Source organism: Aethalodelphis obliquidens, unplaced genomic scaffold (assembly GCF_003676395.1).
Source record: "Aethalodelphis obliquidens isolate GAN/ISIS:26980383/991018 unplaced genomic scaffold, ASM367639v1 scaffold24, whole genome shotgun sequence".
Classification (NCBI taxonomy): domain Eukaryota; kingdom Metazoa; phylum Chordata; class Mammalia; order Artiodactyla; family Delphinidae; genus Aethalodelphis; species Aethalodelphis obliquidens.
Genome location: NW_020837968.1, coordinates 8,880,538 through 8,892,168, shown reverse-complemented (window position 1 = coordinate 8,892,168; position 11,631 = coordinate 8,880,538). Strand labels below are relative to the sequence as shown.

Here is an 11,631-nt window from a genome sequence, read left to right as displayed (position 1 = left end):
CTGATTATTGAAGCCCTGCACCGAGGCAGAAGCAGTCTCAGAGTTTTGATGAATAGGATAAAGTTCTCCAAAATCAAGATGTTGGTCTTGGGGGGCAAGGTCTGTAAGCAGATAGGTTAGGGAGTCTCTGCAGAAATAGAACAGGCATGGTTCTCTTGACATAAGAGAAGCCATTTTGGCCTAAGCCTGGCCACAATGCTTGCTCTTGAACAGGTCTCAGTAATCAATGAATGATCTTAGGCAACAAAAGAATGGAGGAACAGAGAAAAGGTAGTCAAACAATAGTGCAGGGATGAAGCGGAGTCCTAGTTCCTCCTCAAAGGATACACATAATAATATATCTTTGAGTTCTTCAGGAACTAAGACTCCCACCCAGATGGAGGATAGAATGAAGATGTGGACCCTCCCGACTTTACTCAACTGAAGCTTGGACTCTGTCAACCTTTGCCCCAAATTTATGCTGAATTCTCTTCCATTCAAGCCCCTTCATGAATATGCATGTGCCCTTAGCTTAAACCTTCCCCAATTTTGCTGTTCAGGAGACACTGCTTTGGGAATGGTCCCCGGTGCTCTCCTTACCTGCTGCAAGTAATAATAAATCCTTCCTTCTCCCAATCTTTTACTTGGTTGTGTCTATTGGCTTGACACCCACCAAGAAGTGAGCCCAATTTTCCATTAACAGGTCCACCTTTGATTTATGCAGCCCTTGTTCTCCTACTTAGGTTATCATGCTATAATTTAAAGGAACATACGTAAAGATGCTCTTTGATATTAAGATTTGGATAAATGCCCATTTCTATTAGATTACAATGGATTGACATTACATATTTGTTTTAAAATGTTTATATGAAGAAAATAGTTGGTGCCCAGAGCATCTACAAAGTTAGTAAGCATAAAGGAAGGGAGAGAAAAGTAATGCTATGAGAAACCAGGGGTATGGGGTTCAAGAATTCTAACTCTCTGTCTACTGCTGGTGCTACATTCCTGGAGACAAGGACCACAGAACATTGGTTAAGCTCTTGAGCATCATTTCTCTAAACACCAGGGAAGGAAATTTTCCCTCTCTGACTTCTTGCTTTCAGTTTATCTCAAATCTACCAATGTATTTTCATCCCCAACTCTCTGTTATGCACAGAGCTCGTGTTTAGAGATAAAACAATGCAAAATGAGAGCTGTGTCTTAAGTCCGCCATCCAGTCAGGGGACAGACTGATTAATTGGACAACTTTAGTAAAGGAATGGTAAGTAATTTGAATCACCTGCATGTGTGTGCACACACATGTGTATGTCATTTATGTGTTCCCACCTTCAGCTAAAAGAGTAAAATAATGTACCTGTGAGAATCCAAATTATTTTCAAGATAAGTATCTCCTTATCTAAATTGTTGGACGAGGCAAATGGAGTGTAACACCTCTTTGCTCCTCCTAATAGGCAGTACAGACACTAGAAGCTTCCCATCGGTCGATCTGCACATTCATGTCCAGAATAGTTCCTGTTCCTGGTGAGATGCCTCAGTCCTCACTTTCCCTCCCTGGCTGACCATGTTGTGACATGATTTTCATTGCTCCATTCTTAGTATGTTCCAGGAACCAATGCATAAAACAGCCTGAAGAAAGGTTTGCTGTACTTACTAAAACCATCTCTGTCCTGCTGCTAATGAACATTGATGTAGGCAATAAACTGATTAAAATTACTTTGCTGGTGGATCAAGAAAAAAGCTATTTAAGGACAGACATTATTTCAGCATGAAGAGCTTGCGAATTTGTAGTTTGGGTTTTTCACATTAATATAATGTAAACAGCTAGCTGGATTAAAATTGAACTGTCACAGTCACAAACTATTTAGAAAAACAGCGTGACTGCATGAAATTATGATGACTTGTTTCCTCCATTACCAAAGAACTCTGAAATGCAGTAGTTTTTAAAGAATATTATGTGAATGTAATGGAAATAGTTTTGGTGAAAGATTCTTGCCTTGTGTTCATTAAATTTCCACATTATTAACAGTTGTTTCCAGTTAGAAGGCAAACTGAAATTAGTTTATTTTATTTGGGGAAGCGGGCAACCTACCATTCTAAACACTTAACTGTAAAATAGTACATGGGTATACACAGAAAATGGTAAATATATGTAGGAAGCACTAAACAGAGTGCTTGAAACCATTACTGTTATTTGACAATCTGAAAATTATTTCCTTTGTTCCTATTCATTAGGGAAAATCTCTAAATAAACATAAGGATGATTTAAAAGCCATCAGTAAAAAAGCTATGACTTTAATTAGTGTCCTCATTCTAGGGGAAGGAAAATGTTCCTCATTCAATTCACTGGATGCATCCATCTTCACATTGCTTGAATGCAACCCAGGGGGTTAAAAACAAACAAACAAAACAGAATGAGAATGTAAATTTAGCTAATAATATACTGTATAGATCCATGTTATGTGCAAATGTTTTATATCCCATATTGGTATAAAATCAATATAACACAAGGAAAAATATAGAACGCCTTAAAAAGGATGCAGACACATCGTTAATGATAGAGGAGGATGGAGAAATATCTGAGAGAAGAAAGAAAGTCTCAACAATGGAAAAAGAATATTATAGGGGGCAGGGAGAGCTAAAGGAATGTTAGGATTCGATAAATTATAAGACATTCCATTATTCTATTTATCCTATTTATAATGTTACTTCATTAATCAAAATATAGGCCCTGGATATTTATTGAGTTAATGTAGCTATGCTATTATTCTAGAAAATAGATGAATATATATAACCTATGTTTTCCCATCTAGCAGAGAAATGCAGTCGTGTACAGCAAAAATATATCCTAAACAATACAAAATAAAAACCATGAAAGCTCAGAAGAGGGAAAGTTTATTTTCAGGTGGAGATGTCAGAGAAAATATTGTAGAGAAGGTGGAATTTGACCTACACATTGGAGGATGATTTGCACTTGAGCAAGTGCTTTGCTTTCATTCTTTTGCTCCCTCCCCTCCTCCTCCTCCTCCCTCTCCTTCTCCCTCTCCTTCTCCTCCTCCTCCGCTTCCTCCTCTTCCTCTTCCTCCTCCTCTTCCTCCTCTCCCTCCTCCTCCCTCTCCTCCCCATCTCCTCCCTCTCCTCCTCCTCTTCCTCCTCCTCCTCCTCCCTCTCCTCCTCCTCCTCCTCCTCCTCCTCCCCCTCCCCCTCCTCCTCTTCCTCCTCCTCCTGCCCCCCTCTCCTCCCCATCTCCTCCCTCTCCTCCTCCTCCTCTTCTTCCTCCTCCCTCTCCTCCTCTGATTCTTGCTTCTTGCCTGATTCTTGGAGTGTGGGATGAAGAAGATATCATATACAGTTATCTATGATCTAATACTCATTTCCATTGAATACTACCTGTTTATCTGTCATTTTCACTACTTGTCTATGATGTCTCTGAAACCAGAAGCAGTATTTCATTCATCCATGGGTCTTAACACTAAGCATAATGCCTAACACATGACAGGCCCTCAATGAAAACTATGATGTTAATAAAGGGCAAAACAATTAAAGTCCAGGGGCAGCAAGGTGGAGAATGTATTCATGCACTAGAATAAAACTGTCTGAAATTAGAAAAGAATGCTTCTATATTATGTCATAGTGATTAAATAAAACACGCTATATTTATAATAAATCTGGCAGGCAACCAGGAGCTCTGGCATTTCCCCCACAGGATAGTGAATTACAGTATTGACATGATTTCTTCCAATCTGCTTCAATTCACCTATCTACATATTGTATGTTACTCTAAAGTATAATTACATGATCTTGGTAGACTGAAAGATAAAATCATCTATATAGTCATTATTTATTACAGTTTATGATGGAGAATCACTACAAGAACTTGTTAAGACTTAAGGGCAGTTTTAAGGAAATAAGACAGAATCTGCAATCATCCTGGTTCTCACTGTAAACTTACTGTTATTTAAACCTCAATTTTCTCATTTGTAAAATGGGTTTAAAATAACACCTACCTCATAATTTTTTTTGCTAGTGTGAAAGGAGGTAATACATGTAAATACCTAACACTGTATAAAAGACAGGCTCGGGCTTCCCTGGTGACGCAGTGGTTGAGAGTCCGCCTGCCGATGCAGGGGACACGGGTTCGTGCCCCGGTCCGGGAAGATCCCCCATGTCGCAGAGCAGCTGGGCCCGTGACCTATGGCCGCTGAGCCTGTGCGTCCGGAGCCTGTGCTCCGCAACGGGAGAGGCCACAGCAGTGAGAGGCCCACATACAGGAAAAAAAAAAAAAAAAAAAAGACAGGCTCTATACATTAAAGTGGTTGTAGTCAGGGATAGGACTGGGATTCCTCCATTGCTATCATTCATGAGGTGTTTACACATACAAATTTTGTCACCACCATTCCCTTAGGTACAGATTACTGAGTAACATGCTGGGTCTATAATTATAAGAAAAATATTTATTGGGCAGAAATAGGTAATGAATGCTGTTGATATAAAGGTTGATAAAATATTGTGCTTTGTAGCAATCTTTCAAAACTCTTCCTGGAGGAGGGGTTATAGAAAGGGGAAAGAGGGATCACTGATAAATTGAGGCTATTTTACATTGTTCCTGTTGTTGCCCTCACTAGATTGTCATAGTACACTTGGAAAAAGTTTCTAACTCAGAGGCTAATGCAATAAGAGACTGTCAGAGCAGGACCTGGGTTTATAGTTCTTGACCCTCCATATTGAGACACCAGCTAAATACTTTATGAAGGTTACTTTTTTTTTTAATACTTTTCATTTTTTTTCCTTTTTCTTTTTCATAATCTTTTGGCCACACCACACAGCATGTGGGATCTTAATTTCCCTCAACAGTGAGAGGCCCACGTACCGCAAAAAAAAAAAAAAAGAAAAGAAAATACACCTTTGATCTGGAACAGTAAACAGGAAGTTGCTCAATTTTATTTCAATAATTTAAGCTTGGGTATTTTGAAACACACAAGTATTTCCAAAAAAAATGAAATATTTATTTGAAATTTAAATTTTAAATGGCTTCATTTTTCTTGGGAATATGTAGTCTCTGATAAGATGTAATGGTTGTAAGTGCATTTTTTTTTGTTTATTTTTGTTTTTGTTTTTGCGGTACGCGGGCCTCTCACTGTTGTGGCCTCTCCCGTTGCGGAGCACAGGCTCCGGACGCGCAGGCTAAGTGGCCATGGCTCACGGGCCCAGCCGCTCCGCGGCATGTGGGATCTTCCTGGACTGGGGCACGAATCCGTGTCCCCTGCATCGGCAGGCGGACTCTCAACCACTGCGCCACCGGGGAAGCCCATAAGTGCATTTTTAAACAACAGCCCTTACATCAATTTGTAAAATGTCAAGCAAAAAATTCTGGGAGAATTAAATCTGATCATGTGAGTTTTACTGAAATTCAAAAGATTTAATTAAAACAACAATATGAAAATTGTACTTAAGGGAAAGTTTACAGTCAAAAAATTTTTCTTGGGCTTCCCTGGTGGCGCAGTGGTTGAGAGTCTGCCTGCCGATGCAGGGGACATGGGTTCGAGCCCTGGTCTGAGAAGATCCCACACGCCGCAGAGCAACTGGGCCTTTGAGCACAACTACTGAGCCTGCGCATCTGGAGCCTGTGCTCTGCAACAAGAGAGGCCACGACAGTGAGAGGCCCATGCACCGCGATGAAGGGTGGCCCCCGGTTGAGGCCGGCGCCAAGAGCCGGCGATGTGGTGACACGGGAACGCGGCATGGAGGCCCCAGCATAGCTGGGGCCTGTGGCCCTATGTCTTCTGGCTGCGAGGCCAGTTCTGCGCATGCTGTGGGGCCGCAGCCGCCGGGCGGTGGGCGCCCGAGGGGCCGGGAGGCGAGCCGGGGCCCCCAGGCGGGTTTGGGCATCGTGTCCGCAGCCAGCGTCCCCGAGGCCGCGCTGGGGCCATGATCACTCAGTGAAGCTGCGCCCGGACAGCGCGGCTGACTTCTCCTCGCGCTCTGAGGACCTGTGTGCGCTGCAGGGCTTGGTGCCTCTGCCCGCCGTGCGCGCTTCCCTGCGGGAGGGCCTGCTGGAGTTAATGCCGACCGCCTCCGTGGGGTAGACTGGGCGCCGCTCCTGGGCACCCTCTGCCCCTGATCTGTATCCAGAGCTTCTTCCAGCCATGGCTTGGTGACACAGGTTCTGGCAGAAATAAAGTTTACAGAAGTCGTGTTCCTGCGATAAGAAATAAAGATGTGACCTTCCAGTTGTGTAAAGCTCTTAAACGCTGTGTAAGTGCGTCGGGTGCGCTAAGGAACTTGGAGCTAAGTGGGCTAGTTGTGAGAGAGAGAGACTTAACTATGTCAACAAAGTATCAGACTACCAGAAGGCATGAAGAAACCTGGGCTGAGAGTCTTCGTTCCAGGAGACCTGATCTTGACTGTATGGCTGGTTTGAGGCGCAACACTCTGAACTGCAACACGCTCATTGGTGACCTGGGTGCAAGTGCGTTGGCAGAATCTCTTAGTGAGGATTTGTGGCTTAGAACACTTGACCTGCAGCAGTGTGGCCTCACCAGTGAAGGAGCAAAGGCTTTACTAAAGGCCCTTGAAACCAACAGAACTCTGCTCGTTCTGGATATAAGAAAAAACCCACTTGTTGTACCAGTGGATAACTTCTCCATCGGTGAAGGAACCATCCAAAGCTGCTAGACAGAAAAAGAGAGCTATAATTTTGGAAAGTGGTCAGAAAGGAAAAGCTACGATTAGAATTGATGTCCAGTGGAGGCCCAGAATAGAAGCAAGATGAATATTCCATTCTTCATTGGCAACACCAAAGGAGATGATGCTTTAGAAAAAAGATTTCTCGACAAAGCTCTTGAACTCAATATGATCTCCCTGAAAGGGCATAGGTGGTGAGTACGTGTCCCATCCAGAAGCTTGTCAGAGAATTGGTTTAGTTTTCAGATGCTGAAGGAGACACATCTAGGAGCCTGCCCATCCTGGAGTAGCAGTTATTGTAACTAGTTGGGAAAGACCGTTTGTTACGGGGGTGCTCCTGCCGCTGCTTACAGGCCCCTTAGCACGATTCCACGGCCGGGAGCATGGGGGGGTCACACCTTCTAGGAGCTTTGGTCAAAATTTCCTTTGACAATCTCTGCTCTGACAGCACAGAGGGTGCCATCCCATCTCTGGTGCAGCTTGCACAGCCTGTTCAGTGTAAGAACAGACACTGCTGCTCCCCTGAACGTCAGAGAGAGTAGTTAATTCTGTCAGCTCCGTGAAAGATGTATGTTCTCACGCATGAGAATAGCTGCCCGCTCCCTGCCCCCCGCACGGCAGGCTCATCGAAGAGTTGAGCTAACCTAGGTTACCTGTGAGCGTGACGGTCCTTCACTGCGTTGGAAAGGAATTTTCTAATGACTGAGATGTGTGACGCTCCTGGCCACCTGCGGGGGCTTTCAGGCGGGAGGTTGGACACGATGGCCTCAGGTGCCGTGACTCTCGCAGGAGCTGGTGATGGGAAGGAGGGTCGTCCTGATGCTCAACCAGATGCTCCTGTTCTTAACGGCTGCATGGGTGGTTCTTCTGGGTCCGTGGGAGGCATTCGGGCCTCTCTGCATAATGCTGTCACCATCGAAGATGTCAGAAGCTGGCAGCCTTCATGAAGTCTTTTCTGGAGATGCACCAGCTATGAGCACATCCTAACCAATATACAGTCTGCCCTTGAACAGTGTACATAATTGAAAGTCACTTGGGCATGGCCAGAAAATCTAAACAAACACAGTATTTTTCTCGAATGAACATACTTATGATAGATTTTCTTCTTTTTTCAGAGAACAGCAAAACATCCACAGCTGTCCCAAGCTGTTGAAACTTAACCTTAATTCTGACTTGAACTGGAAGCTTTTAAAAAGTCTTCTCTTGCTTTTCTACCAAATTCCAGCTACTGTTGTCTTTGCTGCTACTTTTTCTGCCTAGATCTCATATTCAAAGCTGCCTATGGGTTTAATTATATGCCAATTGCAGGTTATTGTTTTTACAGAAACACAGACACACAGCATGGAGGGTGGGTGGGGCCCTCTAGGTGCTGAATTTTGATCCTTTGCAAGATGACAGCAGTGGGGTCTTCTGGATTCTTTCTTTATACGGTTATTCTCATATTAAAAAAAAAAAACAAAGAAAAAAACAAGAGTGGCCCCCGCTCGCCACAACTACAGAAAGCCCTCGCACAGAAACGAAGACCCAACACAGCCAAAAATAACTAAATAAAATAATAATAAATAAATTTTTCTTAATCTGATATCAGTAAATCAGGTGTAATGATTCACACCAGGCATGCAGGAAAATACAGAGAAGGCCCCAGAACTCCTGTTCCAAGGCTACTAAAACCTTGAATTATTGTTACAAGAGTGTAACTGAAGTAGTTTCCAATCTTATCATACTTTCCTGGCTCAATAATAACTACAGTAATCACCACCACAACAGCTTTACAGATAGTATCCCACTGCATCCTCAGAGCACAGTCTCTGAAGTAAGACTGTTGGGTCTGTGAATTTGGAAAGTTAATTAACTCTGTTAGACTCAGTTTTCTCAATCTAAGAAATGGGAATGTTAATAATGTTTCCCTCAGGATTATCATAACAGTTAAAATAATCGATCCCTTCAAATATCTATCAGAATGTTTTACACATGTCAAATATTCAATAAATGTTTATGATCATTATTTTAACATATGTAATCAGGAGGAATTGGGTTCAAATTAACTAAGTGGGTTGCCCAAGGACAAAAGGCAAAAAAGCAAATAATGGGGGACCTGAAATGAGGTCACTGTGATTCTAAGCTGTATATCGTATTAGCATTTATGCTATGCAGCCCCCAAATTCAAACAAGCAGCAAATATTCATTGGGCGCATACTACATGGTGATACTGTATCACCTCCCAGAATTCAATGGTGAATAACATAAATTAATATTTTCACTCATGAAATTTGTACTCTAAATGAGATTAAGACTATAAACAAGAAACAGAGATTTGGACTGATTTCAGATTGTGTTGAATGCTATCAAATAAAAAAAACAAACAGGGTTGTAAGAAGAGAGAAAACAGGGAGAGCTTCTTTATATAAGAAAATCAGGGAAGGTTTCTCTGAAGAGGTGACATTTGAGTTGGGACCTGAAGGATTAGAAGGAGCCATCCAAGCAAACAGCAGAGGAAAGAACATTCCAGGGAAAGGGATCAGGATATTCACGTGCCCAGAAGTAGCATTAGAAACACAGTGTTCCAAGAACAGAAGGCTTTCTCCTGCTTAAGGAGAGTGAAGGTGGAAGACTGCAAAGCAACTAGAGCATTCAAGGACTTGTGGTCTTTGTAAGAAGTTTGGATTTTATTTTATTTTTATTTTTTCTTTATTTTTTGCGGTACGCGGGCCTCTCACTGTTGTGGCCTCTCCCGTTGTGGAGCACAGGCTCCGGACGCACAGGCTCATCGGCCCTGGCTCACGGGCCCAGCGGCTCCACGGCATGTGGGATCTTCCTGGACCGGGGCACAAACCCGTGTCCCCTGCATCGGCAGGCGGACTCTCAACCACTGAGCCACCAGGGAAGCCCTGGATTTTATTTTAAAAGTGCTAAGAAGTCATCGAGAGATTTAAGCAGAAAAGTGCAGTAATCTGAATTGCTTTTGTGAGAATGGACTGTAGAAGACCAAAAATGAAGACGTGAGGCCAACTTATTATACTGGTAACATCATGAACTAGGGGCTGTTAGTGGACTTGGAAAGAAAGAAATAGATTTGAGAAATGTTTGGGCCTGGGGGATGGGTACAAGTGAAACCAAGCAGGACCCCATGGAATTCCTGGGCACAGAAGTCTTTCTGTGTCCCTATTTCTTGATTAAATAGGCCTTATTCAGCCACCAGGAATTTCCCTGAGTTCCAACTGGCAGGTTCAAATAGTTGCTAATTAGAAAACGGAGAGGGTGCAGAGACAAGTGAGGAACAGTCAAGAAACAATACTGCAGCCTTGGGGTAGGGTCCTTGTTCCCCCTCAAGGGATACACATAACAATATCTTTGAGCTGTTTTGCAGATACTGAAACCCCCATCTAGTGGGAGAAGTTAACTGTATGCTGCCTACAAGCACGGAGACCCCAGACAATTTGGAACCAGAAGGTTGATGGTGCTGACTGCCACTTACCTCAGCACCAACCAATCAGAAGAATGTCCACGAGCTGATCACGCCCTCCTCTTTGAAATATTACTGTAAAACTCACTACTCCCTCCAGGACGGGACAAAGAGTTTTGAGGGCATTAGCCCATCGTGGCCCCCTTTGCCTGGCAAAACAATAAAGCTATTCTTTTCAACTTCACGCAAAACTCTGTCTTTGAGATTTAACTTGGTGTCAGGGTACAGAGGCCAGGCTCGGCTTCAGAACTGACAACAATGATGACATACAATCGGTTGATGAAAAAGAGGCACTAATGCTGTGTCTATGTTGAAAAACTGGGTGAAGGATAGGGAGTTTTACTGTGAGAAGATCAGGTTGGGGGAGAAGAGTCAAGATCTTCATTTTGACCTTATTAAATTTTAGAAGTTTCTTACACATTGAAGAGGAGACAAGTGAATATAGATGAAACAACTCCATATATGGCTTCTCAAATACCACGTAAGCAGATTAGCTACACCAGTCTTTTCAAGAAGGGGAGGAGTAAGGGTGGAGGGTGATGGAAATTATGGGGCCACTTCTTACTGAGAAAGTTCTGTTTTCTTGTCCCTAGAAGAGAAAAGCTTCTTTGCTTTTGAACACTCCTTCTGGAATCAGCAGTTTCTTCAAAAGAAAATCCTGTCACAGTGTGAAATCAGTAGCATAATCTCATATTGAAGAAAAAATTCCAAATTTCTACTGCATAAATGAAAAGCTGTTTTAAATACTGTTTTAAAAATGGAATTCCAAGGGGACCTTCAAGATGGCAGAGGAGTAAGATGTGGAGATCACCTTGCTCCCCACAAATACAACAGAAATACATCTATATGTGGAACAACTCCTACAGAACACCTACTGAACGTTGGCAGAAGACCTCAGACCTCCCAAAAGGCAAGGAACTCCCCACGTACCTGGGTAGGGAAAAGACAAAACAGAGACAAAAAAATAGGGACGGGACCTGACCCTCAGGAAGGGAGCTGTGAAGGAGGAAAAGTTTCAACACACTAGGAAGCCCCTTCACTGGTGGAGACAGGGTGTGGCGGGGGGGAAGCTTCGGAGCCACAAAGAAGAGCACAGCAACAGGGGTGCAGAGGTCAAAATGGAGAGATTCCCGCACAGAGGATTGGTGCCGACCAGCGCTCACCAGCCCGAGAGGCTTGTCTGCTCCCCTGTTGGGGCGGGTAGGGGCTCAGAGCTGAGGCTCGGGCTTCGGAGGTCAGATCCCAGGGAGAGGACTGGGGTTGGCTGCGTGACCACATTCTGAGGGGGGTTAGTACGCCACAGCTAGCTGGGAAGGACTCCAGGAAAAAGTCTGGAGCTGTCGAAAAGGCAACAGACCATTGTTTCCTGGTGCGCGAGGAGAGGGGATCCAGAGCACCATCTAAACGAGCACCAGAGACAGGCGAGAACCACGACTATCAGCGCGGACCCCAGAGACAGGCATGAGACGCTAAGGCTGCTGCTGCCGTCACCAAGAGGCCTGTGGGCG

The 11,631-nt window shown here is 43.8% G+C and overlaps 1 pseudogene; it reads left to right on the top strand.

Moving 5' to 3' along the window:
- Window positions 1-5,783: 5,783 nt before the first annotated feature.
- Window positions 5,784-6,748, top strand: LOC113628643 (centrosomal protein of 78 kDa pseudogene; annotated as a pseudogene).
- Window positions 6,749-11,631: the final 4,883 nt, after the last annotated feature.